Consider the following 27,682-nt stretch of genomic DNA (forward strand, 5'->3'; position numbering starts at 1 on the left):
ACTCTTTGAAATGGAGTCTGTGTTTTCCTTTTCTTCGCTCATATCAAATACTTTTTGAAATGTTTCATAACTAAGGGAAACGTTATACAATGTGATTTAATACACCCTGCAGTACTCTATAAGTCATTCAAGCATCAGTAACTTCAGGTCTGGTCTGTTGCAGTCTTGGAACTGGCCGTTTCCAGTGTAGTAACAAATATCTGGTCCACACCAAGACCTCATCCTTTAATGAGTCGGACATTGTTTAGAGTCCAATTAGCAAACCTGAGATGTGAGAATGGAATTGAAGACTAATCTCATGAATGCCGATTAATTTTTACAAAGGTAATAAAAAGCCAAATCGCTGGCAGAGAATTACCAATGGATTCTGAGATTGCACTTAGGCCTTTGTATTCTACCTTTTATGGATTATGGTAAAGGCTACTGTTTACCTGCATGCAACCAAAGTCTGCTGAGGTGTGACTGGTCAATACAACACAGACTACTCACACTGCTAAATACTACTTCAAATGGAAACAAGAAGGTTTTAGATTCTAAAATCTTTTTCCTTGCCTACACATCCTGCATTCATTTGCAGATATCTGTTTATAAGGATTAGGTCTGTTGAACATCATCACAGTTTGTTCAGCATTTATCAATACTTGATGATGGCGCGGGCTCCCATGAATCAACACTACTCAGTATTTTAATCACTGCCATGTAATGCTATCAATAAGATATTAATGATTATTTATTATTCATTGTAAATTGAAGGATGTGTGAGACTGCAGAGTCTACTGAAAGGAGGAACTGGCTATGAGCTGTGGCTACTGATCACAAGAGCGAGAATGAGAGTCTGTCAGATAACAAAGACCATTTTCAGAGGTGGTTGAATGGCATGAGTGGTTTGTTTGAATGCGACTTTCAAGAACAGGAGTGAGCTGATACTGATCAGCTTAGTGAACGGCTTCATTGTTCTCTCAGAAAAAAATGCTGTGTTTCAAGATGCTTGTGAATTATTGGCCTTGCTCGCTCTTTGTCCACTCTCCATTCTGCCTTTCTCCTGAATTTTCTTCTTGTATACACCTCTTAATTTTTCAATTTCCTTTATTTGTGTTACAAATGTCTAAGTCATTTTGTTTGATCTCTTTTAGTTTCTTTTTAAATTGCCTATCTATCTTCTGGTTCTACTTTACAGTCCTTTTGTTTCTCAGTTTCACTGCTTTTGTTGTGTTAAGACCTGTCTCTTTAATCCACATATTTTCAGTCTCTCTCTATTAATGTCCTTTACTTGCCAGGATACCTACTGAAAGTGTATATATAGCATGTTTGTGTGAGTATATGTGTTTATATACAGACAGAGAAAAAGTCAACTGTGTAGATGTTTCTTTTCTTCGTATAAGAAAATATTTTTCTTTCCGCTATGTTTGCCAGAGGCTGGTGTTGACCAAGTCAACCTAATGCTCACTAATCCCTGAACCCTTCCGCAATCCCCCTCTCTTTCTCTCTTGCTTGTGTGTGTGTCCATACACAAACACACACACACACACACACACTTTTCTGAAACCTCACACCTGGCCCCTGCGTCTGTCTCGTTACTGCCTCCTCAATAATTCACTGCTCCCTAGACTTTGGAAACATTTTTTATTCATGCACTGGAGGAATGTTCAACTCTTGATATCAGCACACATACACACCAACACACACACAAACCGCAGACAACTGATCTTGCATTTAAAGAAGTAACATCAACTTTTTTCCTTGTTATGTCAGCAGCTTGCCACCCCCAATGTTTGACAAATCAATTGATGAATAAACGTGCTGCTGGTATTCCCTTCTTTGCAAAGTCGCTTCCAATGCAAAGTTGTAGAGGTTACATGTCAGTCATCAAAGTCAGATGTTTAATTAGAGTCATCAAAATCACATGAATTAGGATGTTTATTGCTGTGATATTGCCTGGATTTATCATTGCACCGTAATGCATTAGCCATTACACTGAAGGCAAAAATTATACAAAGGATCTGCTCACTGTGTTGGTAGATCCCAGCAATTTTAATATAGCAGTCTCATAGAGATCTTTGTCAGGCATTATAAAGTCACATTACAATGCTGAACCACATTTACGACCATGTTTCTGTTTGTTTTAATGTGTAGTTAAATTGAAAAAACAAAACAAAAATACAGGGTGAGGGAAGTGTCTGGTTTGGGAACCTCAGAATTGTGTCTTTACTTTTTGCAGATGATGTGGTCCTGTTGGCCTCATGAGACCTTGACCTTCAGGATGCACTGGGGTGGTTTGCAGCCGAGTGTGAAGTGACTGGGATGAGAGTCAGCGCCTCCAAGTCTCAGCCCATAGTTCTCTGCCAGAGACTGGTGGATTTTTCCTTTGACTCCCCAGGTGGAGAGCGAATTGCTGCCCATGCTGAGGAATCTAAGAATCTCAGGTCTTGTGAGTGAGCAACAGTAAACTAGAGCATGAGACTTACTGGTGGTTTGTTATGGTGTCAGCATTAATGTGGTTGTTGGAGTGGACCGTTGCGGTGAGGAGGGAGCTCAGCTGGAAGGTGAAGCTCGATCTACACTCTGACCCTCACCTATGGTCATGAGCTTTGGGTAGTGACCAAAAGAATGAGATCACAAATACAAGTGGCTGAAATGAGTTTCGTTCGCCAATCCTTTGGAGGTTTTCTGGCATGTCCAACTTGGAGGAGATCCTGAAGTCAATCCAGAACTTGCTTTATATCTTATCTGGACTGGGAACGCCTCAAGATACCCCAGGACAAGCTGGGAGCTGTTGCTGTGGAGAGGAACATCTAGAGTACCCTGATTAGCCTGCTGCCACTGTGATCTGGATGGATAGACAGACTGAGAGAGGGATACTGTGTTATTTGGATAATCATTCTAAGCTGTTGAAACTCAATCCATGTAACTTTCAGAAAGGCCCAGGTTATGAAGCCACTAGCTTTTACAGCTTATTTGAGATGTCTGGGGTCTCTCCCATGGACTCAATGCTAGACAACACATTCTCTCGTCAAAGATTTCCAGTAACTCCCAGCTTGTGCACTGTCAGTATCTCTCTTGCAGGAGAAATGATGCAATGACAAGGTTTCTCCCTTATAAGATAAAGGTGAAATGATTCCTATTCATCATTATTTAAGCTCGTTGCAATGTAGCCCATAAACCTATCCACCAAAGGCTATCAATTGCTGTGAATTCACACTTCACACTTTTTTAAAATCCACCAGCCCAACTGTGGTGGAAGAAATACCTATTTTTGCCCAATTTTAATTTCTCTCCAAGGGAACGTGTTGAAAAAAAGGATAACCTGAAGTGGCCCTTGAACAAGCTGAATCAAGTTCAAGTCGAATCAGCCCTCACTTGTGTTCTAGCGAGTTGTGGAAAATCAATAAGCAAATACTGATTAGTGAGAGTGGACAAGACAGAGGCTGACACAGGCACATCCACACACTTGCAGGTGCATATTTATACAGACTGAGGTTCACACATTTGCACACATGAATGCACACTGATGCTGTGTGTGTGTTGACGCACATGCTTGAAGGATGGGCACTCCCTTGTGGTCTCATGATCAGGGACAGGTGAAGTTGCAGACACACATTCTGGTGGCATTTTTGCAATTAAAGTGGGCCCTGTGGCTATCTTTCCGCTGACTGCACAAGCCAAATATCAGGGCATGGTGCGGTGCTGCTTTGCTCCCCTAGTGGAACTAATTAGATGTTCCCAAAGGACAGCCCTGTCATCACATTGTTCTGCCCACAATACAGCCTCAGTGGCCCTGAGAGGGAAGCAGTGGGCCAAAATAACCCAGCGAATAACTTAATTATACGAAAGGCCTCATTCCAAAACTACCTCTACTTGAAAAGAAGCTAAGGCTCAACAGTCGATATTTCCAACTCAGATTTTACTGAATCTGATATTCTATGATAAATAATGTACATTTATAAATTTGACATGTAAAATGTTTTCATTTGGGCTTAATTACTGATTTCTAGTTTTAAATTGTTGATAAAATAATTTATTTTTCCTTATTTATGTTCCTTATTGGAAGAGTCAACAGTAAAGGTTGTCCAGGGTGTCTGCCAGCCTGTTCTCACTCCCAAGGCAGCTCGGTCAATGCCCTTATGCTTCAAAGGCCGACACTGTATACACCCCTCTTGCCTCATTTCTGGAGGCATTATGCTTCAATGTGCCACCAAAGTCAGGTGACATAGTATAAAGAGCGAACAAGTCCATGTTTGGAGTAGGTGGGATGGATGGATGGGTCAAACAAACACAGGACTTTACCCAGGAGACAGGGGTTTATGTCCTCTGTGAAACCAATAGTCAACATTGACTTGTTTTTTAAACATTAGGTTAGTGACGTAATTTATGTGATTATGTAGATAACTGCAACTGTATGTTACATTTGTGAACTTACATAATTAATGTACTTATTTAACCCAAAACTTGATCTTTTCCTAAATCCTTGGGTGCAGATCTCAGGACGACTGAAGGAGGAGGAGACAGGACAGGAAGAGGCCAATAAATTATTTCAAAATATATTATGGAATTTAAAATATATATGTAATAAAAGCCAGCTTCACAGCTGAAATAATTTGTACATAAACCAGCACTTTTTGAAGGTTTGTTTTCCCCTATGAATCCTGGTCAGTGGTATGAATCACGTACATCACTTTCCTGTTCTGGTGAAAACAAGCTCTGGAAAGATATTAGACCAGTAAATGCATGTAGATCTGCAGCAAACACTTTGCCACAGGTTAGTTAATGATAATACTGAGTAAATAATGTTCAAATTGTGCCTGTAGATTGATGCATATCAGAAAAGAGTTAGTGATGATGTCACTAAAGTCTTTAATTTAAAACAATTTGGCCCCACTATAAAACACCTGCTTTTAGATCAGAGTTTGGTTCCACAGTCTGTCCACTCAAAAGACTGCCGGAAGCAAAGGATATTTTAACGTTAATGATTCACATTAAATGTCTTACCTTCTACTAATGAACCTTTTAAATAGCATAAAGTAACCTAGGAAGTGAGGCTAAAACCTACCTATTTTCTACTTCTCTCAGCTCGTAGTAAAAAGTCACGTATTGTTCTCGAGGGCTGAATTACTACACTGTCCTGCCATAAATTATACTGAGATCTGTGTCCATGCTCAAACCTACTCACTTAGTTTTTGTGCCTTTATTTTGAAAGTCTTTTGGACTTTGCATATTTGTTTTTTTACTAACCTGACCGCAGAGCCATGTTTCTGCAAAATAGATGCTAGACGGATACCTAGGGCATCCTAGTTTGAAGCATATGGCCATATTTGCTCAGTTGGGAGCGAGAGCATGTTATGTCTACAGCATAAAAGCAGAGTATGTGGTTAGTCCCATTCAGATTACCAACATGGTCTTCCAACATGGCCTCTTGAGTGTTTATGCTATCCATTATTCTTTAGAAATGTATATATAGAAGCCCCACATTAATCCTGTCTAGCCGAGTGGACTTACTGTATTTTCACACAGAAGTTCTGTCTCTGATCTCTGAAAATCTGAAAAATGACACCGGATTTTCTCTTCATGTTACACTGTAAGCTTAATGGGTTTCTGTTGCTTTACCTGCTAATGAGATTTTGAAACACGACATTGTCATCAACACATTTACAGCTGCCATGATTCTCTTTGTCAGCATGCCTATGTCAAATCTCATGGGCGCGGTAACTGTTGAAGATGAACAACATAATTGTTATAGTAATGTTCAAATGCTGTCTTCAGCTTTATATTTGCACATCTTTTAATTTCATCCGCTATTGCAGATTAATTGAATCTTGGATGTTGTCTTGTAAATGTCATGACATGTAGTAGGTAGAGTGAAAAACACTGCAGTGAGACCTCTGGGGCAGTTACTTCATGACATTAAGAGACAGAGTTAGAAATAATTGTGAAGGGAGCTGTACAAGCCTAAGATTGCTGACAGAGTCCAACACACCTTTTGGAAACAAAAGCAAGCAGAGAGAACAATTTGAGAAAGTACAGATTTCATCAAATCTGAGGCAAATGTAAAAACACAAGCAGTCCGACAACACCCAATGGTGGACTTATTATTAGGCAAAGGTCGGCAATTGCCTTAGGGTCCAAGCTGCCAAGGGCCCAATAAAATGTCTCATAAACTTATGGTGAAGAGGGTTTTTTTGTTCACCTTTAATTCTTTGTTTTGTTTTTCCTTTTTGCTAATTAATTATGTCTTTCAAAAAATCCATACGCTAAAATGGCAGGAGTACTTAATTAAAGAGCATCTCAGGGCCTCCCTTTTAACTTGGACCATGGAGTGATCTTACTGTGAATCTGCAGAACTGATTCAAAGAAAAAAGTAGCCAACTTGTGTAGACGAAAGGCTCAGTGAGTTGTGCAGCCTCGCAGTGCTGAAAAATGGAGGAAGCGAGAGAAAACTGAAAGACAGTACGCACCCCAGCCACAGCCTGTTCACCTTGCTGCCATCTGCCAAGAGATACAGAAGTATTCACTTCCATAACAAGAGACTTCACAACTTCTCTCCTCAGGCTGAGACCCCTGAATTCATCCTCCATGCGGCACCATAAAGAAAAGTATATTTTTATGATTTATCATTCATTCAAGGTTTGAAAAAAAGGGATGAAAGAGTTGTAGAAGGTCCCATCTCTGTGTTTGCCTTCAGTCCCAGAATGGCTAAATCTGCCCCTGACAACATGCTGCACATTTAGAAATACACATTAAATGCAGTAAATGCTGCACTTTGCTCTTAATACAACTGATTTAAGCAGCACAAAAGGAAATGTTCCTTGTTTTCCTTTCAAAAATATGTATTGGCAAAACTCTTCCATGCATGCTAATGAGGTACTAATCTATTATTAAGATATTAAGAACTGATAAACCATGATATGAAAGATAGTGAACTATTCATTAGATCCACATGAACTCATTAATTCAGCGTGAACTCTTGTGTTTACGAAGGTCTTATAAGCAGTTCATTATTTTAAGTGTTTCTCATTAGCCTAGTATAATTGGATGCTCCTCAACAAAATGCATGCAGTGACTCTTATGTTGGCTGAAACAAAGAAGCATTGCAAAGTGAGAGTGCACACAATGGAGCCATTATTCCCAGAGAGAATGTTATTTGTAGAGCGAGGAGAGGAATTTGTGCTCCTAAGTGATGTATAGGCTCCAACCTATTGTTAGAGTCATTTCCTCAATATATTTCCCCAAAACAACCGTGTGCTTCATCACCTCATTAACAATAGTGTGCAATTTTGATGCTTTGGCTGGAAACAACAAAGAGCCAGTGAGATGAATGGGATGCTGAGAGACACTGGCCGCATGCTCCAGCTGTGAGTGCAGCTGATGTTTTAATGAAAGTGAATGTTCCAGGCCGACTGTTCTTTAGAGCCACCACAAACCTTGGCCATAATAGCCAGGCAACCACAGGGGATCTGAGCATCCACAAATGAATCAGCAGGCTGAAAGGAGAGGACATGCGGGCAATCACCTCAGCAGGCCTGTCATTCTGATCGCATATACATCAACAGGGGACCAGCTGGGATCAAACCGACTTAGTAAGGGTCATTGCAGTGACAAACAGGAACATTAAAGGGCAAATAATATCACCAAATGGCATACTAAGTGCTAGTCAAAGGCTAGAAAATGGCAATACTGGCAGGGTTAGAATTCAAATCCCCTTGTAAACCTTTCAACGATTGAGGAGTTGAGTGTTCCCTCAGGGGTTACCTGGATATAGCTCAGTACTTATGACAGACTGTTGTATCAAGGACAGGTTGGATGTAAATCCATTTGGCATACGACAGAAATTCATTGACAATGATGAAATGACAGCAGGGAGAAAGTCCTTACACCTGCTTGAATGGTAGACTGGGTGGTAGAATATAAATACAAAGACAGAAATTAATTGGCGCAATATGGAAGGAATCGAATATAATATTCATTTCCTTTAGAATGAGCCATTTATATCTGCACCGGGTCCTCTTTCACTGCATCTGCCATGTTGCACTGTTTTGTTTTTACTGAAGCCACAAACCCAAATACTAACTCTAGAGAGGGATTTTCATGTGGTTCTCCTACATGCTTGGAAGTGGAGGGTGAGACATGGTGTTTGCAATCTGTAAGATCAACACTATGTACCACCACAGACAGTAGAATAAACTACCTGTTCCACTGGCACTTTTGGCTGCACCAAGCCAAACGTACCACGCCAAATTGCATTTCCATTATCATTTTCAGTGCGCTGAGCCGTGCCTGAGATGGACCGACTCTGGAGTGGGGCCAGAGCGAGCCCATCTCGCCTCCAAGCGAGCTATGGTGACATCTCGCCAGCAGCAAGTGTTATGATACTCTGCTCTTGTGTGTGCAAGAGAGCAGAGAAGAAGACATTTCTCAAAGTCTCTATGTTCAGCTCCCAAATGAAAATATTTCCTGTTTGTGCTGCTTCATATTAAAAGCATTTAAATAATGAGACAGCAGGGGACTTTTACTGTGAACAGTTTTAGGAAACAGCGTGTTCATCCCAGAGGTGTACATGAATGGTTTATCCACCGCTATACAGCCACTCAACTCGAGCCCACTCAAACCCATCTTCAGTTAAAAGGCACGCCTTCAATAGCATAGTCCTGTTGCACTGGAAATGCTGGAACTCATGCCATGCTGGACTGATGGGCCAAGTCAAACCAAGTCGAGCCAGGCCAGCTGTGTGTATGGAAGAGGGCCATGAGTGGTCTCAAAAATAACGCCCCTAATCCTGCAGTCTTTCTAATGGCCAACAGGGGGTGACTCAGCTGGTTGCAAAAGAGGTCTGGGGTCTTGATTTTTCACTTGATTTATTACCTAAATAAACAGTTTCTTGATGAGTTAATGGTCTCAATCACTAGTTTCAAGGCTTCTTCAATACAACATGATGTTTATTTTGTATATTATGGTCCTGTTTAAAGTAAAATAGATGATAAAGCAGGGTATGCCTTAGGGTGAGGCTATTGTTTGATTAACAAGTCATTCTCAGTGAGTCCATCCAGTGCAACACACAGGACTCATGAAACTCAGATCAAGCTGTCAAACCGACAGTATTGATCAAGTATGGATCAAGGTTCTGCTCCTGTATTGCCTAACTCTTGCTTAAACTCTTGCAGACACATATTTGAGTGTATTGTTTAGTTATAATACAAGAAACAGCCTCAATACATCCATGGAAAGATCGCTACCAGGTAGTTGCCATTGTGTTTCTGATTTCCAGGAGAGCCTCCCAAAACATAGACCAAACTGTCAAACTAGGCAGTACTGATCAAATATTGATATATGGGATAAGATTCTGGGATAAGATTCTCTCACTGGATTGCCTATTTCTCACTAAAATATTTTCAGAAACTAATTTTGGTGTACTGTTTGGTTGTAATACGAGAAAGATCGCGACCAGAGAGGCCACCATTAATTTCAACACCCATAGTTCCTAACTCGCGGCTTCACAGTGGTAGTCCACAAACCAGTGGGTGATGTCATGGTGGCTCCATCCATTACTGTCTATGGATGCTACTAAATCCTCCTTTCAAGGATAAGGATAATCAACAATAAACAAATCTGCTGGAGATAACATTTGTAAGGATTAAAGAAATTGCATCTCTAGGTTCTGATACTTTTTGTGTCTAGTTTGATAGCAAGTTGGTAATGGTATGCAATGCTATGTAGTAATTAAATCAGCCTCCCCAATAACAGCCCATTCACCTTCCTCTGCCCCCTGAGGGCTTCCATACATTGCCAAACAAACCACATGCAGCCATAATCACAGTGGAAGTAATTACAACCTTAATCCATTGTAGACTAATTGACTGTATACAGTGTTTGATTTGCTGTGACATAGTTTAGCTTACATTTAACAGTGTGGGTGGCGACTATGGTTTTCTCTTTGGGGCTTTGACTGACTGACAGCGCCCGGTATTATTGGCACGTGACCCGTATAATGAAAACTCAAATTTGGCTCAGCTTGGTGGAGCAGTGCTGCTGTTCAGTGATCCATTCAGGTACTGAAAAGTAGTATACTCGATGCTCATCTCATTACAGCCAGCAGATTCTTGCAGCCTGCAGTGGGAACTGGCAGAGTGCATCGTGTTAATTCATTGCAGGGCTTATACAAGATGGTCATTTATTACCAGTTTAAAAATTCACTTCTTAAATGAAACATTACCGAAATGATTATCAAACAGTCACTTTTACTATTGTGCCACTGCACATTTATATTAATATTACAGTTGTGATATAATATACATGCTGCTCTGTAGGGGCAGTTCAGAGAGTGCGGTGTACTGCAAGATGATTCTGGAAACATCTTCAGTGTTCACTCTACTGTGCCTCAATTATCTGTCATCTGAATAGTTGGCTGGTATGTTTGTTGCTAAGTATTAATATTTTCTTTCACACATATTGTACCAGGGTTGCTGTACATGGGTGTAAAACAGCAAACCAGAGGTTAGGTTGATGTTGTGGAGATCACCAACATAAATAAAAGATGGATGATGCTTCTCCACTTCCTCCCACTGTCCAAAAATGAAGCCAAAATATCCCTGATAGGAGTGCTGCCATCTTGCGCTCGTGACGTCTTTTAGGGCCGGAGTCTGCACAGCAGTGACCAGCACTGAAGCAGCGCTTTTGAGTTCCCGCCCACACAGAGGGCTGACTCAAATCATGAGCAGAACACTGCTGTCAATCATGGCATGAAACTTTATTTTTATATCATCAAATAACTAATTAAAACCAAACTGATTAATAAAATGAACACTTAAACATACATCAGCGTGATAAGAACTACCTAGAATGATAGAAACCATCTTTGGTAATTAATGTGATATCTACTTTGATTCTTTAGTTTGTCCCAGTGGCAAATTATATCACTGGGACAGCCAATTAAAATCCATAAAATATTATGGTATACAGTGAAACTCACTTATTAAATGCTTATATATCATGTAATATTCAGCTGCAAATTGCATATTAAAGGTAGGATTTCCCTAAAACAAAAAAAAAGCAAACAAAAAAGCAATGTACTCTTTAAAAAAAAAAAAAAAACGTTCAATTGGTTTTTAAAAAACATAATTTTATCTGAGAAATCATGAAATCTGCATAGTATTTGTGTGCAGTTCAAATTCTCATCCTTGACCAACTGCACACTGTCAGGGCAGTGCAGATTTTGAGGGAATGGTAAGCAGCGTCTATTTTAGCAGCTTTTCAGACCAAAAACAGGCTAGCGTTGCTGAGGGGGTGTTGCTACAAATATCAGATGATGAAATGTGATTCAAGATGTAACTCTTTTATTGTTTGTCTCGATGTTCAGAAGGTAAACTGTATAAATACGCCATACATTACAAATTAATCTACCATCAGTGTGTACTTACATGTATTTGATTGGCAACCCCAGCTCCTTCACAGATGATGTTGCATTGGAGTCCAGCAAAGTTAAAGGTGAAACTTTTTTTGGCCACACTTCTCTGTGCTGGCACCCTTTCTGTCACCGGACTGGCCTCATTGAAGTGAATGAAGGAGCTGCTTTTTTCTCACACAGGCTTTCAGTCAGTTTGAACATAGCCTTAGACCAGCAAATACTCACAGTGCCACCAAATTTCCATCATTACCTATTTTGCGAGGGTATGTGAATGAAATTTAGCTGTGCCACTTTCTGGTGTGACTGGGCTTTTTGGTGGTATAAAAATGTCACACCACTTCTGCTTCTGCTGATAAAAGAGGCAGGTATTATTCACACAACTGCAAGAAGTAGCTTGTCTGACAAATAAACACTGCTTTTTTGACCTGAAATTTAGAGCATTATACTCACCAGAAAGAATCAGAGAAGGTCAGTAGAAAATTTGAGTTTATTCATGTATATATGATGAACTTTTCTTAAGGGCATTGTTAGAGAAACCTGCCTCAATTTAAATAATCCACAGTCAGTCAGTGGGAAAAAATATGTAACACAGTATACAATTACATAAATCCCCAAGAATGACCACAAAGAGAAAAATACATTGTTTCTTATCTTGCACCTTCTGCCATATGTGAAAGGAAAAACATATTTCCTGACATGTAGTACTCTGCAGATACAATTACTTAACGCTCAACCAGTCCCAAGCATAATGCTTCTGAACAGAGGAATTAATTCACTAATATGACACTAAATTACAACATGGTTAACTACTCAGCGCAGATAAAGCTGATGTAAAAGCTCATCACTGCTGTGTAAACACCTAGAGAGGATGTTAATTTAACACCCCTTAGCCCCTCAAAAGTGGAAATCTACCTCTGCAATAATTCAGTGAGGCTTCTGTCAAAAGCGAGTACTTGATGTTATAAATGAGAATGTGTATGGATGCAGCAGCGAGACACTTTACCCAGTGGGCCTGTTTCATAGCGGACATTTTGACTTGTCATGGCTGGAGAAGCACAGATGTAATTAATAGCATTAATGATCTGTCCATTTCAGTGTGAGTATTATTAATAAAGGAGGCCATATGCTTTAGCTATAAAAACCCATACATGTACATGGAGTGTCCTCCATTTATCAGCATTCGGCAGATTTCTACATAGATATTCATCATGTTTTGTTTAAAAAGTGCATCCAATATGTTGCATATAATGAGCTGTCAAAATGACATGAGCTGTTTCAAACAAACTTGAAACAACACTTTGTCCCACAGACAAATTCGCATGAAGGTGGCCATATACGTATAAAAAGAAAAGGCTTGATATTCAGTACAGTACTTGGAAACAATGTGATCGAGATAAACTGAGGAAACCGTCCTCTCAAGAGCCCATCAATCACTTGTCTACTCTTATATATTATACATTTATGGCTGCTTTTTTGAGTGCAAAAACTGTTTTGTCCAAGGACACACAACTGCTAAGGGACACATACTTGTAATTGAAAGTTCAAATGAATTTTTGTAAATTTGATTATGTCTGCAGGCAGGGCTGACCTGCTGCCCCTTTCTGTCTTTATGATTGTTCTGAGTCTTTCAGAAACATAGAGCACATCTTCCTCTTAAATGGCAAATACATTACATTTTATTTTACTGTACTTGTTAAACAAGTGCAGTTTGTGGATTTAGGATTTTTTGGGCCTAAGATCATGGCTCGATGATGCACTGAAGCCATATCGTAACACTACATAAACTAGCATCTTTCATTAGCATATAGCTTTACCAGTGCAATACAACCAGTTCTTTTAAGTAATGTGATTTGTTTTGTTCACCCGCCACTGACTCACGGACGACAACCCCAATCCTGTCAGTCAGTCGCGAACGTATCTTTAACAGCTCCAAATCAGCCGAGTAGATACTGCTTATTTTAGTTCCAACAACCGACAGTGAGGAAAAGAATTGACCAATCTGCTGTAGATATAGAGGAACAAGCTGATTATCAGTATGGTCGCTGTCCTCTGGCTCTTGTCCAAATTCAAAAAAGCTTCTAGATGACACATTGAGACTGACAGCCTACATGCAGAACCAGATTGTTGGTGTGAACAACGCAAGAATAGAAATTGTTCATCCGATCATGAAACAAGCATCTCAACAAGTCAAGAGTAAGAGTGAAAGTGTTAAAAGAAAGGCCTTTTTTTGGTTGTTGGTCTCTATTGATCATTGTGAACAACAAGATGTACTATGTGTAGTTTGTAAAACATTTTATATGAAATGTAATTTAACTTTTACACTCTTGCACCCTTTTTTGTATCCATCACAAAAGTGCCTTGGAAACACACAGCCTGAGCATTCCCCCCTTAGCTGGGACCTCATTAGACATTACATAAGATAAAAAGTTAAGTAGTCTTTCCTGAATAGTGTTTCATGTCTTCCTCTGCTGTACAATAACTGATATGATGATACACAAATGGACAGGTGCTTGTATCCAACATGCAAATTAAGGGAATGCAAGAGTATTCTGCCACGCACAGCTGGAATGTGTTACACTACCCTGCAGACAAATGGGTGCACTGGTGCTGAAGTGACAGCAAGTGTGTGTGTGTGTGTGTGTGTGTGTGTGTGTGTGTGTGTGTGTGTGTATGCAGTTGTATTATGAAAAAAACGTAGCCTATTTTGATGTGTGTATTTTGCATTGACGCTGCATGCACTCACCAGTTTTGAAGTAAATTTCTTGTATTTAAAAAAGCCTCATCACATCTATAAATGTGTAAATGCGTATGAATCATGGCTTGTGGATTTCTGTGTGTGTTTGTGTGTGTGTGTGTGGCTCTCCCCCTCAGCCGGCTGTTAGGGGGGTTGGTAGCACCGTGTAGGACAGCCCAGAAGAGGCTGGGCGCTCGCTGCAACAGAAGGTACGTTGGTTGTCTGGTGCTGCACTGTTCATCAGCTGCGGCAAGCTGCTACCTCCTGTTGAACCTGCGTTCACTGGACTGTCAGCACGGAGCCTGCAGAGCGAGGGCAAGAAAGCCTGAGTGTGGGTACAGAGAGAGAGAAAAGAATGATCAGTATTAACAGGGAAGGGAAAAAATCAAGTCCCGAGCAGTAATTTTGGCTTATTTATATATTTTTAGGAGTATATTCATAGAAATTAAAGTTTTCTCATCTGATCATAACTGAAAATGTATGCATTAAAAGTAAATTTGGTGGTGATAGCAGGTTTCAATCCAATTTTCTGCTTTTATTTGGATAACCGATAAGTAGAAAGAGCGAAAGACACTGTGAAAGAAGAAAGACATTGACTATTCATTTAATGTGACAACTCTCCACATGCTAAACATCGCACTCTATATTTGGTAGGTGTGAGAGTGTGATCCCAGCTGTTTCCGTATCAGTTGCTTTTTAAATGTGTCTTATGGCCATATGTAGACATGAATAAACACGAGCATGACAAATATGCAGTAATGCCAAGGGAAAGTATTGAGAAAATATAGATGAGAACCAGAGAGTGGAGGCAGAGGAAACAAATGGATACAAGCCACAACAAGTGTAGGATGGGACAGAAGACAGGAGAAGAAAATTACATAGTGACCAGCTGCATGAGCAACTTAACGTGGATTAGTCACATTTGAAACCACCTGCCTAATATCGTATCACTCTGATAGCTTTGATTTATCGAGGCATGGACTTCACGAGACCTTTGAATGTGTCCTGTGGTATCAAGAAATGGACAATATGACAGCTCCCCAAAAGTGAAGCCAAAATAGATTGATCACCCCCTGGTGGCTGGCTGCAGTAAAGGTCAGAAATCCTGCCTCTGCAATGTTGATATATAGGATATGGTCCAAGTTAAAACATTCCCAAAGACTCTTCCTCTAACTTTAAGTAGTTCTTATCACACTGATGTTTGTTTAAGTGTTTGGTTTTCTGACAAGTATGGTTTTAATTTGATGCTATAAAAAGGGAGTTTCATTTTTTATGATTGACAGCTGGAGACTGCTCATGACTCAGTTGGCTAGATAGGTGAGGACAGAAGAACTCTAACTTACTGATCACTACTACATAGACCATAGCTCTAAATGACATCACCAGCATAAGAGGGTAGTGCTCATATCTGTGATAGTCTGGCTAAATGGCTCTGACGCATCAAGGTTTGGACTCCACAAGACCTCTGAAGATGTCCTGTCATATCTGGCACCAAGATGTTACCAGCAGATCCTCAAAGTCCTGTAAGTTGCGAGGTGGGGCCTCCATTGATTGGACACATCCTACAGGCACTCCTTTGGATTGCGATCCGCAAAATTTTGACACCACATCAACACCTTGTCAACACCTTGTCAACCAGGCCAACTTCTTCCATTGCTCCATGGTTCCCAATGACAGGTACTTTTGTGACTGGCTGTTCAGTGTTATGCACTTTACCTGTCAGTGATCTTAGTGTTGGCAGATCAGTATTCTGTCCTTTTATGTTAATTTAAACTGAAACTAAATTAAAACTACATACCTGAAATATTTGATAATATTATGAGGTATATTAGGCATATAAGAATCATAAGGAGCATGGGGAAAATGCAATGCAAATGCATGAGGGATCAGAATATAATTAAGATATTTACAAGAATCTATGTAATCTATATAATGGTACAATAATGTTGTACAGTTGTAGTTATCAGACATAAAGATAAGAGTGAAATCCCTGCAGACATTAGAGAGACAGTAAATTGTTATTAAGTCCCCCAAACACTTGTATTGCACAAGATTTTGTCTTTAGATTGAATCCTTGAAAAGAAAGCAGTTCCAAAAAAAGTCATACAATTTTCTCTATCCCACTTGTTTATGTTCCAGCAAACTGGATTATACTATCACTTGGAGTGCACAAGTTATGCAGGCTTGCCAGTGTACCAGCATGCTTTTTTGAAAACACACCCCCTTTGAAGTAATCTAAGTGAAATCATATGAAAATTGAGAGTTCTTATGCTAAGTTCTTGCTTGAAAGAAACCATGGTTTATTTTGCTTGAGGCATAAAACAAAACCTCCTGTGCAGGAGTAGAATTTTATTCCTCAGAAAAAAAAAACAAAAAACTCCTCACACCCGGTTTTAAACTTCTGTGAAATGGTCATAATTGAAGTCAGCGTGTTATATCAGCTGGAGTTGCGACATAGACATTTATGGATATTGTGTTTGTCAATTTATTTCCTTGATGCAAATCGAGTGAAAGTTACAGCAACTTTGAAGCAGGAGGAAAGAGAGATGCGTGTAGTTAGCTCCATGTGGGAGGAGAGAACGAGAGGCTGTGCGAGTATCACGCATGCCTGTATGTTGACAGATCTAATTCAATTAACCAGCAGGAGTTCTGACCGAGAGGCAAGCATTGTCACCCCACGCTTCATGTTTGGATGTGCGGTTATGTAAGAGTCAGCTCAGACTGTAACAGCCTCTCGGATTGTGGAGGGCAGCAGGAATCTGGAGCTCAGCCTTAATGAGTCGGAAATATAATTGGAAAATAAATAAGAACAAAGTAAATTACAAGCGATTACTGACCTGAATGAGATTGGTCATCAGTCTTTTTATAAAGCGACACTTCATAATTTAGAAAATCTCATGTGGAGTAATCTGTGTGCCTTATATGACATTTAATTAAAAGATTACATTTTCAGTCACCGTCACTGTCATATTGCCCCTGTGGCCTGTTAAAACCCCGCTGTATCATGCAGATGTGAGGAAATTAACTGAAAACCTACCAGTTTTTTTTTTTTTTGCAGATACTGTCTGACAACTTGGACTAATCTATTTTGCTCTTACGGCTAACTAAATTTTTAAGCCCAAACCTGCAGCCAAAACCTCAAACTCTCTCTCCTTTCCTTCTTCCACTCAAAGCCTTTTTTTTCCCCTTTGCTTTTATGTACAGCATAAAACACCTGCTGCCTTTTTTTTTCCACAGTTGCTCCTCACAATCAGGTACAGACATTCCCCTCTGGAGCCGACTGTTACAACCCCATCTTCTTCTGTTGGCCACATAATGTCCAAACAGGTGATATGTTTTAGCATGAGGGCACCTTGACAGCAGTATTGTTGATGGAGAGTTTGACTTTTGTCGAGGGATTCTAACTAGTGGCCTCAGTGGTAGCAGACCTCCATCACCAAGTCAGACTCATAAAGATTCACAGTTATATTCTCAATACTCATACATTAAACAACACAGAATTAATAACACCTCATGCTTGCAATTCAAATGTTCAGCCATCAACCTGACCAGAAAAAAATCGACTTTAGTCTCAGAGTATTGCAGTGAGAATACCAGGGTTCATGATGTCAGCAAGCATCCGTCCTACACTTAAGTTTCCATGAGAAGAATCCCGAACGGGTCTGCAGGTGTTATTCTGCGCTCTGGTTTCTAGTTTCAATGCAGAAATTTTTCCAGTAGAGCCAAATTGCGTTACTTTAAATTATCTGTCACACAAAAATAGCAGTGCAAGTCATGTTGTTAGAGACTTTTATACCTTTCTTCACAATCCCTTTCGACAACCTCCACAGAGCTAGTGTGAAATTGTTGCAAACTGCTGAAGGTTAGATGGGTCAAGGCCCTCACAAACTACTATCGATGATAATAATAGCTGTTGAAGAGACTCTTGTTTGGTTTGGACCTCTTTGTTGGGCGAATCCAGAGTGGGAAGTCACACTCTCTCTTGAATGAGGCACCTAATACTGATTCAGATATTCTATCCTCAAGACTTGATTAGAGACCGATTTGTATGAAGCATCAGGACAGTTTAAAGAAAAAAAAACCACATATATTGTGCTTTCATGTAACTTAACTTGGGGTTGGCAGTGTCGCATATGACATTAATAAAGTACTCTGATCACAAATTTTAACCAATTTTTGCTGTTTTTGAGATTATTTTTTCTTTTTGAAAATGGAATCCTCATTGAAGCAAAGCCCTCAAGTAATTCTTGAAAGTTGGGATGATGGGGAGTCGCTGGCAAAAAGTTTTGACAGTGATGATGAGCTGATTTACTTACAGCAATGTGATCCAACTGAAGAGTAAGTTTCCTGTATTTATTTTCAGTATATGTGAAATAAAAATTTAAATATTTTCATAGATAGTTTTTCCGCTTATTTGTATATCTGGTGTTCATTTGCACAGATATCTGAAAGAAAAAAAAACATGCACTCACACAGAGATCAGTACAAAGGTGTGAACTTTCACAGTTGTGAGGCGGGGTGGTGGGCTGTTGTTTTCAGGTAAAGTAGGTAACTGCAATTATCAGCATACAGAGTGTAAGAATGTAGAATAGGTTTGCAGGTCCCAGTGATATGAGATGTGAATACAAAAACACTTATGGCATTGCATGGTCCTCTCTTGTAATTTTTTTTTTTTTTTTTTTTTGCTCCGTGTGAGTGTTATTTTTTCCCCCTGATTACCAAGACTTCAATGAACAATTTCCAAACTATCTCATTCCAATAGTGTTGTTGTGTGTTTTGAATAAAGTTTGTGAGATTAAATTTCTGCTATTTCTTTTGTCTGTATAAAGATGTTTGTAACTTGATTGTGCGCTGCAGAGTTGAGGGTTGCCAAGCATTTTTACACAATGAGGAAAGATAAACAAAAATCTGTAAAAAATGGATGAGACCCTTAAATGTTGAAGGGCCCCTCCTATGAGGTGACAATTGCATCAGTGGCCCCAATCCAATTTGAGTTGCTCCTGCTTTGTCGTCTCTCTAGGTAAGTGTAATTTGTCAGCAACCAATTATTATGAAAAGTGGGACAACTGTTTTAAAAAATATACCAATAGATTTGTCTTCAGACAACAAATGGAAAAATGTATGCACATTCATTTTCCTCATTTAATGAGGTGTTATTCCTCATCTACATTTGACCCAAATAAAGGGACATATGAATGGTTGAGGTTTGTGTTTATTTGTGGTTGTTCCCTTGTGCTCAGCCTGGCAGCTTCTTGGACATGACAAAGAGTTTCCTACATTCAGTGTCGTATTGAACTGTGTGCATGTGTATTCCACTCTGACCTTTCCAGGCTACTTTTATTATTGACTGCTTTGGGTGTGTTCAATAGATGTCCAGTGGTTTTCTCTCCATGACTCCAACTTTGTCGGGGACGATGGATGTGAGATGAGCCGTGCAGAGTTACTGTGTCCCAACCTTCTGCTACTCTGTCAGTAGTCTACAGTTCAATAGTTCAGTGTTCGGACACTCGTGTTCTCTCGGTGGACTTGAGTGTGTCTGGTCTGTTATGGTTGAGTGGTGCTACAGAGTTCAGACTGTAGTTTCAGCATCCAGTCACCCCACACCCTCCTGCAATGCATTGTTGTTGAAAATTAACCAATTCTGGTTCAATTTTTGCCTGATGTTGTGTGGGTTTTTTTGTCTTCCATTAGTCTTTGTGTGACTTTAAGACCATGCTTGTAATGTATGTTGCATGCATGTCAACATTGCAATTTGAAAATAAGACATTTTCCAGCATCCCTTCCACTATCCACCTACCCATTACATTTAGACGAGTGCAGTGAGTCCTAAAATTACCAACAGGCAACCACTCACTGTAGAATATCGGTGCAACAATGGTTAGATTAACTCTTTCCTACATGATTTGAGTTTGCTTATGCTTGGCAGATGTGTCATGCACTTTTCCCACCATGTGTAAAAAGCATTATTTTGACAGACATTGCTCTTCATTAAGTATGAGTAAGCTTCCTCCCATTTGGTGAGATGCCTTTTTGGCATCCCTCATGGTTGTCCATCCTTGCTTTTCTTCTTATATTGGCAGGTGCCATTTATTTGAATGATTCATCAGTAGATAATGTTGTACATGCTGCTACCGGATTTACGGGGGAATGTAGCAAACACATCAAGTGGGCCAGGCGGGCTATGGCTAGCTTTGGACTTTTCTAGAAAAGTTTAAAGTATAAGAGATTTATGGAAAATGTTTACAAGAGAGGACACTGGAAGAGAAGGGTAAGTTATGGGAGAACCAAAGGAAAAACGGGAGGATTTACAGGCATGATGTTGTTACACAAGGACTGAAAATGACACAAACAAGTTTTCTGGGTATAAAAGCACATGAACCTCCACAAATAATCAGACCTGTGCCACACATTTATATAGTATTATTAGCCCATCCATCCATATTCTTCGTCTTATCCAGGCTTTGGTCATGGAGGCAGGATTATTAGTATTCAGGTTAGAAAATCACAAAAAAGAACCATAAAAAAAAGCCTTTAGAAAAAAAAATCCATGTTGGCATGCAAGGCATTTGAGGCTGTGCTGCTCACTTTCTGTGGATCCAGCCAGCAGTTTAAGCTCGTAAACCCCAAATGAGACACATTATTTGGGTTTCAGGTCCTCTTAGTCAGCAGGAAATGTTCCTTCCCCGACTACCTGACAGCATATGTGTGTGTGTGTGTGTGTGTGTAGGTGAAAAAATCTAGCGATGGACCCATGTGGATTACAGGACATTTTTTCCTCTGAACCTTGATTTGTCCCTGCATTTTGCTGAGCTTGCATTATGTTTTTCACCACCACACTGCTTCATACACATACACTTTATTCTGCCCAACTACATTTTTCTACTGTTGGCAATTACAGCTCCCTTTGAGTAGTCAGGGGTGCAATGCCTTGTTCAAAGACCCTCTCATCCATGTTACCCGCACAGATTTGGCAAGATTAGCCCAGACAGAAAAAGACTCTCAAATTGGCTTCCTTACAGTGAATATCGAGCTCGTATGGTTTAAACTTTGAGTTGCAGGTTTACAGTCCAGCAGAAGGTTTAGAAGCACTCAAACAGAAGACTTTGAAACATTTGGTGTGGTGCACTGAAGAGTGGTCAGAGAGTGGGGGTATATATATTTTAATTGGGTGCATGTCCAAATTACAAGGGGTGTCATTTTCATCAGGCATATACTGGTGTGCTCAGAAAACAAAACGCAAAGTTGCTTGGAAATAAATCTGACTGCCATCAGCTGCCATCCAGAAATTATTTTCTTATGCAAATCCAACATAAATTTACATTGACTTTCTCATTGAACTACACAGTATTTTGCAGAAGTACAAAGACTCACATTTTCAGAAATCTTTACAGAGTTAAATGGTGCCACCTGAAGTCAAATGCCAAAGCGAAATGGAGAATAAAGATGTTTCATGTAGGTGTGGGTATGTCTGCTCATCCTTGAGTCAGAATTGGAAGTCTTTTCAGCGTTATTTTAAAGGACAGCACAGTGGAGATAAAAGATAATGCAAATGTGGTGAAAGAATAAAAAAGGGCTTTATGAATCTGCTCATCAGCGCTGGTGGCAGAGAGAATAATTTGTAGTTATGACACATTCTCTCCCATCATCGTCGCTGAAGTTTGGCTTGAAAATGTCAAGAGTGGCCTTGTCCAATTAAAGAGCAGTCTCCTACGTTCTCTGTTAATTCTCATTTCAGGCATTGGGTGTCTGAATAGGCTGACAAATTACATTTTGTCTTCTCTGATTCATTCTCTTCCTCTTTTCTTTAGCTGCTCTCTGCTCACTCTCGCACTGCCTCCCTCCCCATCTCCGTCCCTCTCTCCTTGTCTCTCATTATTTCAAATGAAACGAGGAATGTGCATTGAATATTTGAATAAATTAAAGGGCTTATTTAAAAAAAACATTTCTTAACCTGATTAGCTAGATCATTAGGGGATCCGGAGGGGTTTTGCGCCTTGTGGACTGATCTGAGCGAGTCTGCGACCACTCTTTGAAGGTCAGCATACAGAAAAAGGCTGCACTGTGTCATCAACTCATGTGTTCAATAATTCACTCATTTTTATGCCCCATCTCCTATCTTTCCATAGTTGGCCATTTTTAAGTAATTACAATGCAACAGGTAAATTTAGATGTCTGTTGTGAGTTTGACTAAAGGTAAGCTTTAACACCTTGTAGACACTTTCTATGAATATTTATGCCTTGTAGCTTGCCTGCGCATGTACTGTGCAACACAGAAGGTTGTTTTGCATCGGAGAATATGAATAATGCCAGAAGTGAAAGCTGACCTCTTGTACAAAGATCATATATCAAGTTCACCTGCAGTCAAGGTGACATAACATATGCTTTGTTATGAATGTTTTTTTTTTTTTCATAGAAGGCTGCACAGCGCAGGAGAGGGAGCAGATATTTTAGTCTAACATGGTCGTATTAGGACACAAACACAGATTTTCTTTCAGTGTGACTCTCATGCTCACATTCACCAACTTGGTGCTGTATGTTCCATCATTCATATCAAATATTATATCAAAACAACCTGACAAAATAGGTTGTATCATAAAGTACTTGTGTTATTATTGGTGATCCACAGTTTAAATATGTAGCTCTAAATGGCCATTTATGTAAGAAGTATAAGTTGACAGTATTTTAGCAGTTAAAGGGACAGTTTGGATTATTTGATGTGGGGTTGTATGGGGCACTTATCAATAGTGTAATAACAACAGCAGATACTGGTTGATATGCCCCCAGGTAGGAGAAGCAGAATGGGACACCAGTGCAGAAACTACCATGAAAAGGTATTTTAGCCATTTAGAAAAAAGGTCCACCTAAATTTTGTCATATCTTTTATTTAACTGGTAAAAAAAACAGTTAAGATAAAATGTCTTTTTAAATGGTGACTTGGCCAAGAAGGCAAAGTTATAGGTAAAGAGTATGTTGATTACAAACAGCAAAAAATACAAAACAGGACATGACAAAAAGAAAGAAAATCAGTTTAAGTGTACGCTATGTTTAAAATATTTCCACCACCTTATTTTGCCATCAGTCAGCCTTTTCTGATGGAAAAAAGCATTGTTATATAAACTAAATATCGCTCTATACAAACCAACCAAAGTCCATAGGCAAAATCAGTCACCTTACCTCGTAGGGAATGTGAGATGCTGGACAACTGTTGCCTCGATCTATTAGTTTGATTGTGTTATTGTATGATTTTTAAAACACAGAAGTAACTCAATAACAAACAGACTAACATATCGAGGAAGCGGTAGACCAGCAACTCCTGTGTTTTACAAGGTACACTTACTGATTTTGCCTGTGGAGTTTTGGCTCTCTACTTCTCCAAACTGAGGATGTGCTGACTGCCTCCTCCTGTAGATAAAACACTGACTCTTGATAAGTACCTCATAGAGCCCCAAGCTATCCCTTTAACCACAAATAATACAATAATACAAAATGGCTTGATAATACAGTACGTACGAGGTTAACACCTAGTGCAAACCTGTCAAATAAATGTCTTTTTTGTCTGTGAGATCAGAGAGCTAAATGCATGTCCTCTATGTTTAGTTCATCAAAACTTTATTTTTGTAGAGTCAAAGACTCACCCCCCTGGGGGCTTGAAAATTCAGTGTTTAAAAAAGTTGGCAGTTTCATGCTCAAAAGTGGTTTGAATTCATATAAATTTCAGCATCCTTTAATGATGAATGAATTAAGTTTTTATGTTGGAAAAGGTTTTTACAAAGTCCACTAAAAAGTATGTAGTTCTCTAAGTATGCCTGCAGCATATACCACTTCTCCACTGTCCATCAGTTTTACCAAAATCTAGTTAATTACAACACTTCTGTCTGAATCCTTATGCACTAGCTTGTGTTGCTAGATCTTCCTGCTGATCAAATAAATAACTGCATTGGCCTAATACAGCCTCCAAAGTGTGAATACGCTCACTGACTCATCTGACGTGTCCTCTTACCTAAACGACAGAAGAGGTCTACAGGCATACCGGACCTTCATCGCACTGGACTTTTGCTGCTGAAATACATTTGTTGACTTTTGGTTTCACTCAGGACATGATCAGTGGTCTTCTGGGTGAAAGCCTGGGTGTTGTCTGACCCATCGGTCCATCCTGAAACTGAGGACAGTCCCCTAGCTGTTCTTGCTAAAACTGGGTGGAAACAATGAGAGAGGAAAAAAAAAAAAAAAAACAGAACCAATATGAAGGGCAGCCTACATATTGGGGCGACGACATGCACAAGTGATGTGCCCACCACTGAGGAGAACTCGGGGGGTGAGCGTTGTGTCCAGGAAGACCTGTCCTTGAAAAAATGCAGGAGGAAGTAGCTAAAGGATATTTGTATGCAGAAATGAGGTCCACTGTTGAAGCCTTCATACACTCTCAGTTTTACTTCACTCAGCCCACAGTGATCTTCAAATAGATGACCTTCCAGTGTCGGGCTGACCAACACAGATTATAATATAACTCCTTTAGATGAGAGTTAGTTTTAACAATGAATTTGTCACTACAACTACAAAAAGTACAAATAAAAATAAATAAATAAATGAATAAAAATGTCAAAAAACAATATTATAAAACAGGCAATATTTTCATATATTCATGTTTTTTCTTGTTTTTTTTTTACAGTTTATTGATCCAATAATTTACAAGAGCTGTCGTTCACCATATTAAAGAAAGTGCGAGTAGAAATTGGCTTCTTTGCATATCACACAGACACACAGTACATGCATGAGTAAATTTTGCTGGAGGGGTCAGAGTGCAATAGAATGAAATAATACAGCACACCCCTTTGCCTCCCACTCTCTGATTCTCTCTCCGCTTGTCATTGCAAAAAATGGATAATTAGGGATATCTCACTTCTTGGAGAGCGGACAAGGTAACTGAACCTGCGGTTTTCTGCAAATTGGAAATATTACAGCACCAATTATAGCGCAGTTGGAGTTATATACCTCCAACACAAATTAAACTAGAAAATTTGTGTTTGATTGATCTTTGGAGTTGAAGATTCCCAGAGACTGCCTGTCAATCAAAGACGATCAGTGTTTCTTCTGTTTACTGTAAGAAATTTGTTGTGCTAATTGTCATGAAGTGCATCGTGTCCTGTTGACCAGAGACTCTACGGGAAGGCAAAGCTGCAGACATAAGATACAGAGACATTTATGCCAAACCAGATGAACCAAACTAAAGGTGTGAAGTGAAAAGAGATCTAGAAGAGAAACAAGAAATAAATTAGAAATGTGTGGAAATGTGCTATTGTGACATTTTATTCAAATTAGTGACAAATCAATCGACTTTGAGTTGGCAGGGCACCAGATGACTCATATCTTAAGTTAGCATGCAAAAGAAATATGTAAATGCAGGTGCAAATTATGCAGTGGAGATGTGGAGGCAGTTGACTGTTTTCATATTGCCCTGTTGGATTCCCTTCCTGGAGAGATGATAATGTGAGCTACAGCTCAGGTAAACAAAATAAACTCACTCTATTTCCTCACAAACTGCCGTGCATCCCTTACAGTTTGTGTAATATCATTTCTAAAAACACTCATTTTAATCAGCTTCTAAATCCCAGTAAATGTCAAAACCCTGGCCTGATTTATTTAATGTTTTTGTTTTTTAATATTGCATTTTGCTTTTGATTTAAGGGACACTATAATTGAATGCATAAACAAATCCAGAAGTGAACACTATCCTAGGCAGCACTTGCAGATTGGGTCCTTAAATTATCACTTCTTATGAATATAAAGTATGAGGGACAGGATTTAGTTTGACTGGATGGTAAATGACACGTGACACAAATATGGTCACATTCAAATGCTCAGCACCTCAAGTGTATGCAGTCAGGTGCAATTAGACAAATTCACAGCAAGAAAAAAAGGGTAGGTCTAAAAATATGTATTGTAGTTTCCTTGAAGTTCAGTTAAGAGCAAAGAGCAATCTCATGATTACATAAAACATGTCCTCTCCTAAACTACTTGGCTAGGTTTAGGAAAATAAGACCTTTCATATTTTGCTGATTTTGGAGCCCCTTGTGGATGAAAGTGGTAGTGTTTCCACCATAGTAACAACAAAATATGTCAAAAATAAATTACCTATAGAACATTTTCCCCCTGCTAACATATTACCCTCTGATGGGTTTGTTAACTAGGTCATATAGATACATCGATAAAAAAAAAATTGAGACTGTTTCATAACCAGTTAACAGCTCCTTGTAGTAGCTAGTCTCCTGCGTGAAAGTCCCGCCTATCCAATTTAACCTCCTTCCTACACAAACTAAACAAACAAAAGCTCTTTATACTAAATGAACCTTCATACACACATGTATTTTCTTACCTAGGTGAGGCCAAACGTGACACGGCATCCTGTAGTGGATCGGCTGGTCTATTACACCCCTTGCTGTGAGACTGGGCTGAGGGTGATCCAACAGCAGGACAAACAGGACAACTCGTCCCATCCCAACTTGTCAAATACTGATCTTTTGTCACCGCCCCTCAACAGCTTATACAGTAACTTTACATGTCTGTATGAGTCACTGCCAGAAAGCATTTTTAACACACAATTCACACTGTTTGAGTAGGTTTAGGCTCAAAAGTCACAAGAACTTAGAAGTTACACGTGTTGCATGACGTCACATGACAAAACTCACATGACACAAATCACATGATGCACATAACATTATATACCTTACAGCTTTTAAAATGATTTGGTTTTCACATGAGGCGTGAACTCGAGAACTGGCTGAACTGGACTAATGCTCATTATTCAGCGTATTTCTTATGGTTAACAGTGCAGCATATCAATTATGTTTAGCCAAAGTTACAAAGAAAGACTGAAATTGTTTTTTCTTACTTTACTTGCCCTGCAACCAAACACTCTCAGCTGAGGTTTCCCACAACAGTCCCTGTCACAGTCAGAGTTCAGTCCAGGATTATAGAGCATTTTGCCTTTGTACAGTATAGACTATCAAGGGTTATGCTCATGGGATAGATTGGGATTGGAGTGCTCTGGTAATAAGACAAAGAACACTGACACTTTTTCAGCTGCTTGCTCCGGGCAAAAACACTCAACTCTGCTCACATTGTCTACTTATATACCTGAATGTGAAGCACGGATGGTGGTATGCATCTTCTTACCGCATGTGTTTCTTAATTAATTCAAATTCCTGTGTGAGCAGAGGCACATTTGCATGCAAACACATGATTTAACACATCTGGCTACAGGTGTGAAAGTAATTGGAGAATGTGAAATGTGAAGGATCAAACAAAAACTTTTCTCTTATAGTTCAGGCCAAGGAAAACAAAATCTAAGTCTGAACACACTCTTAGCCGGCTAAACAATATAAAGTGTAACGTAAGGAACATTACACTCTATCAGTCATAATAAGAGTTGTATGCCAAAAGTTGAACATCAAAAATAGATATTCAACAGCACGTCTAACACTTAAGAATGACAGTGTTTAACAAATTGATTGATATGGTGTGGCTCAAATTCCAAACCGACAGGATAATCAGCTTTA

This window comes from Lutjanus erythropterus, chromosome 7, assembly GCF_056507025.1.
Source record: "Lutjanus erythropterus isolate fLutEry1 chromosome 7, fLutEry1.hap2, whole genome shotgun sequence".
Classification (NCBI taxonomy): domain Eukaryota; kingdom Metazoa; phylum Chordata; class Actinopteri; order Lutjaniformes; family Lutjanidae; genus Lutjanus; species Lutjanus erythropterus.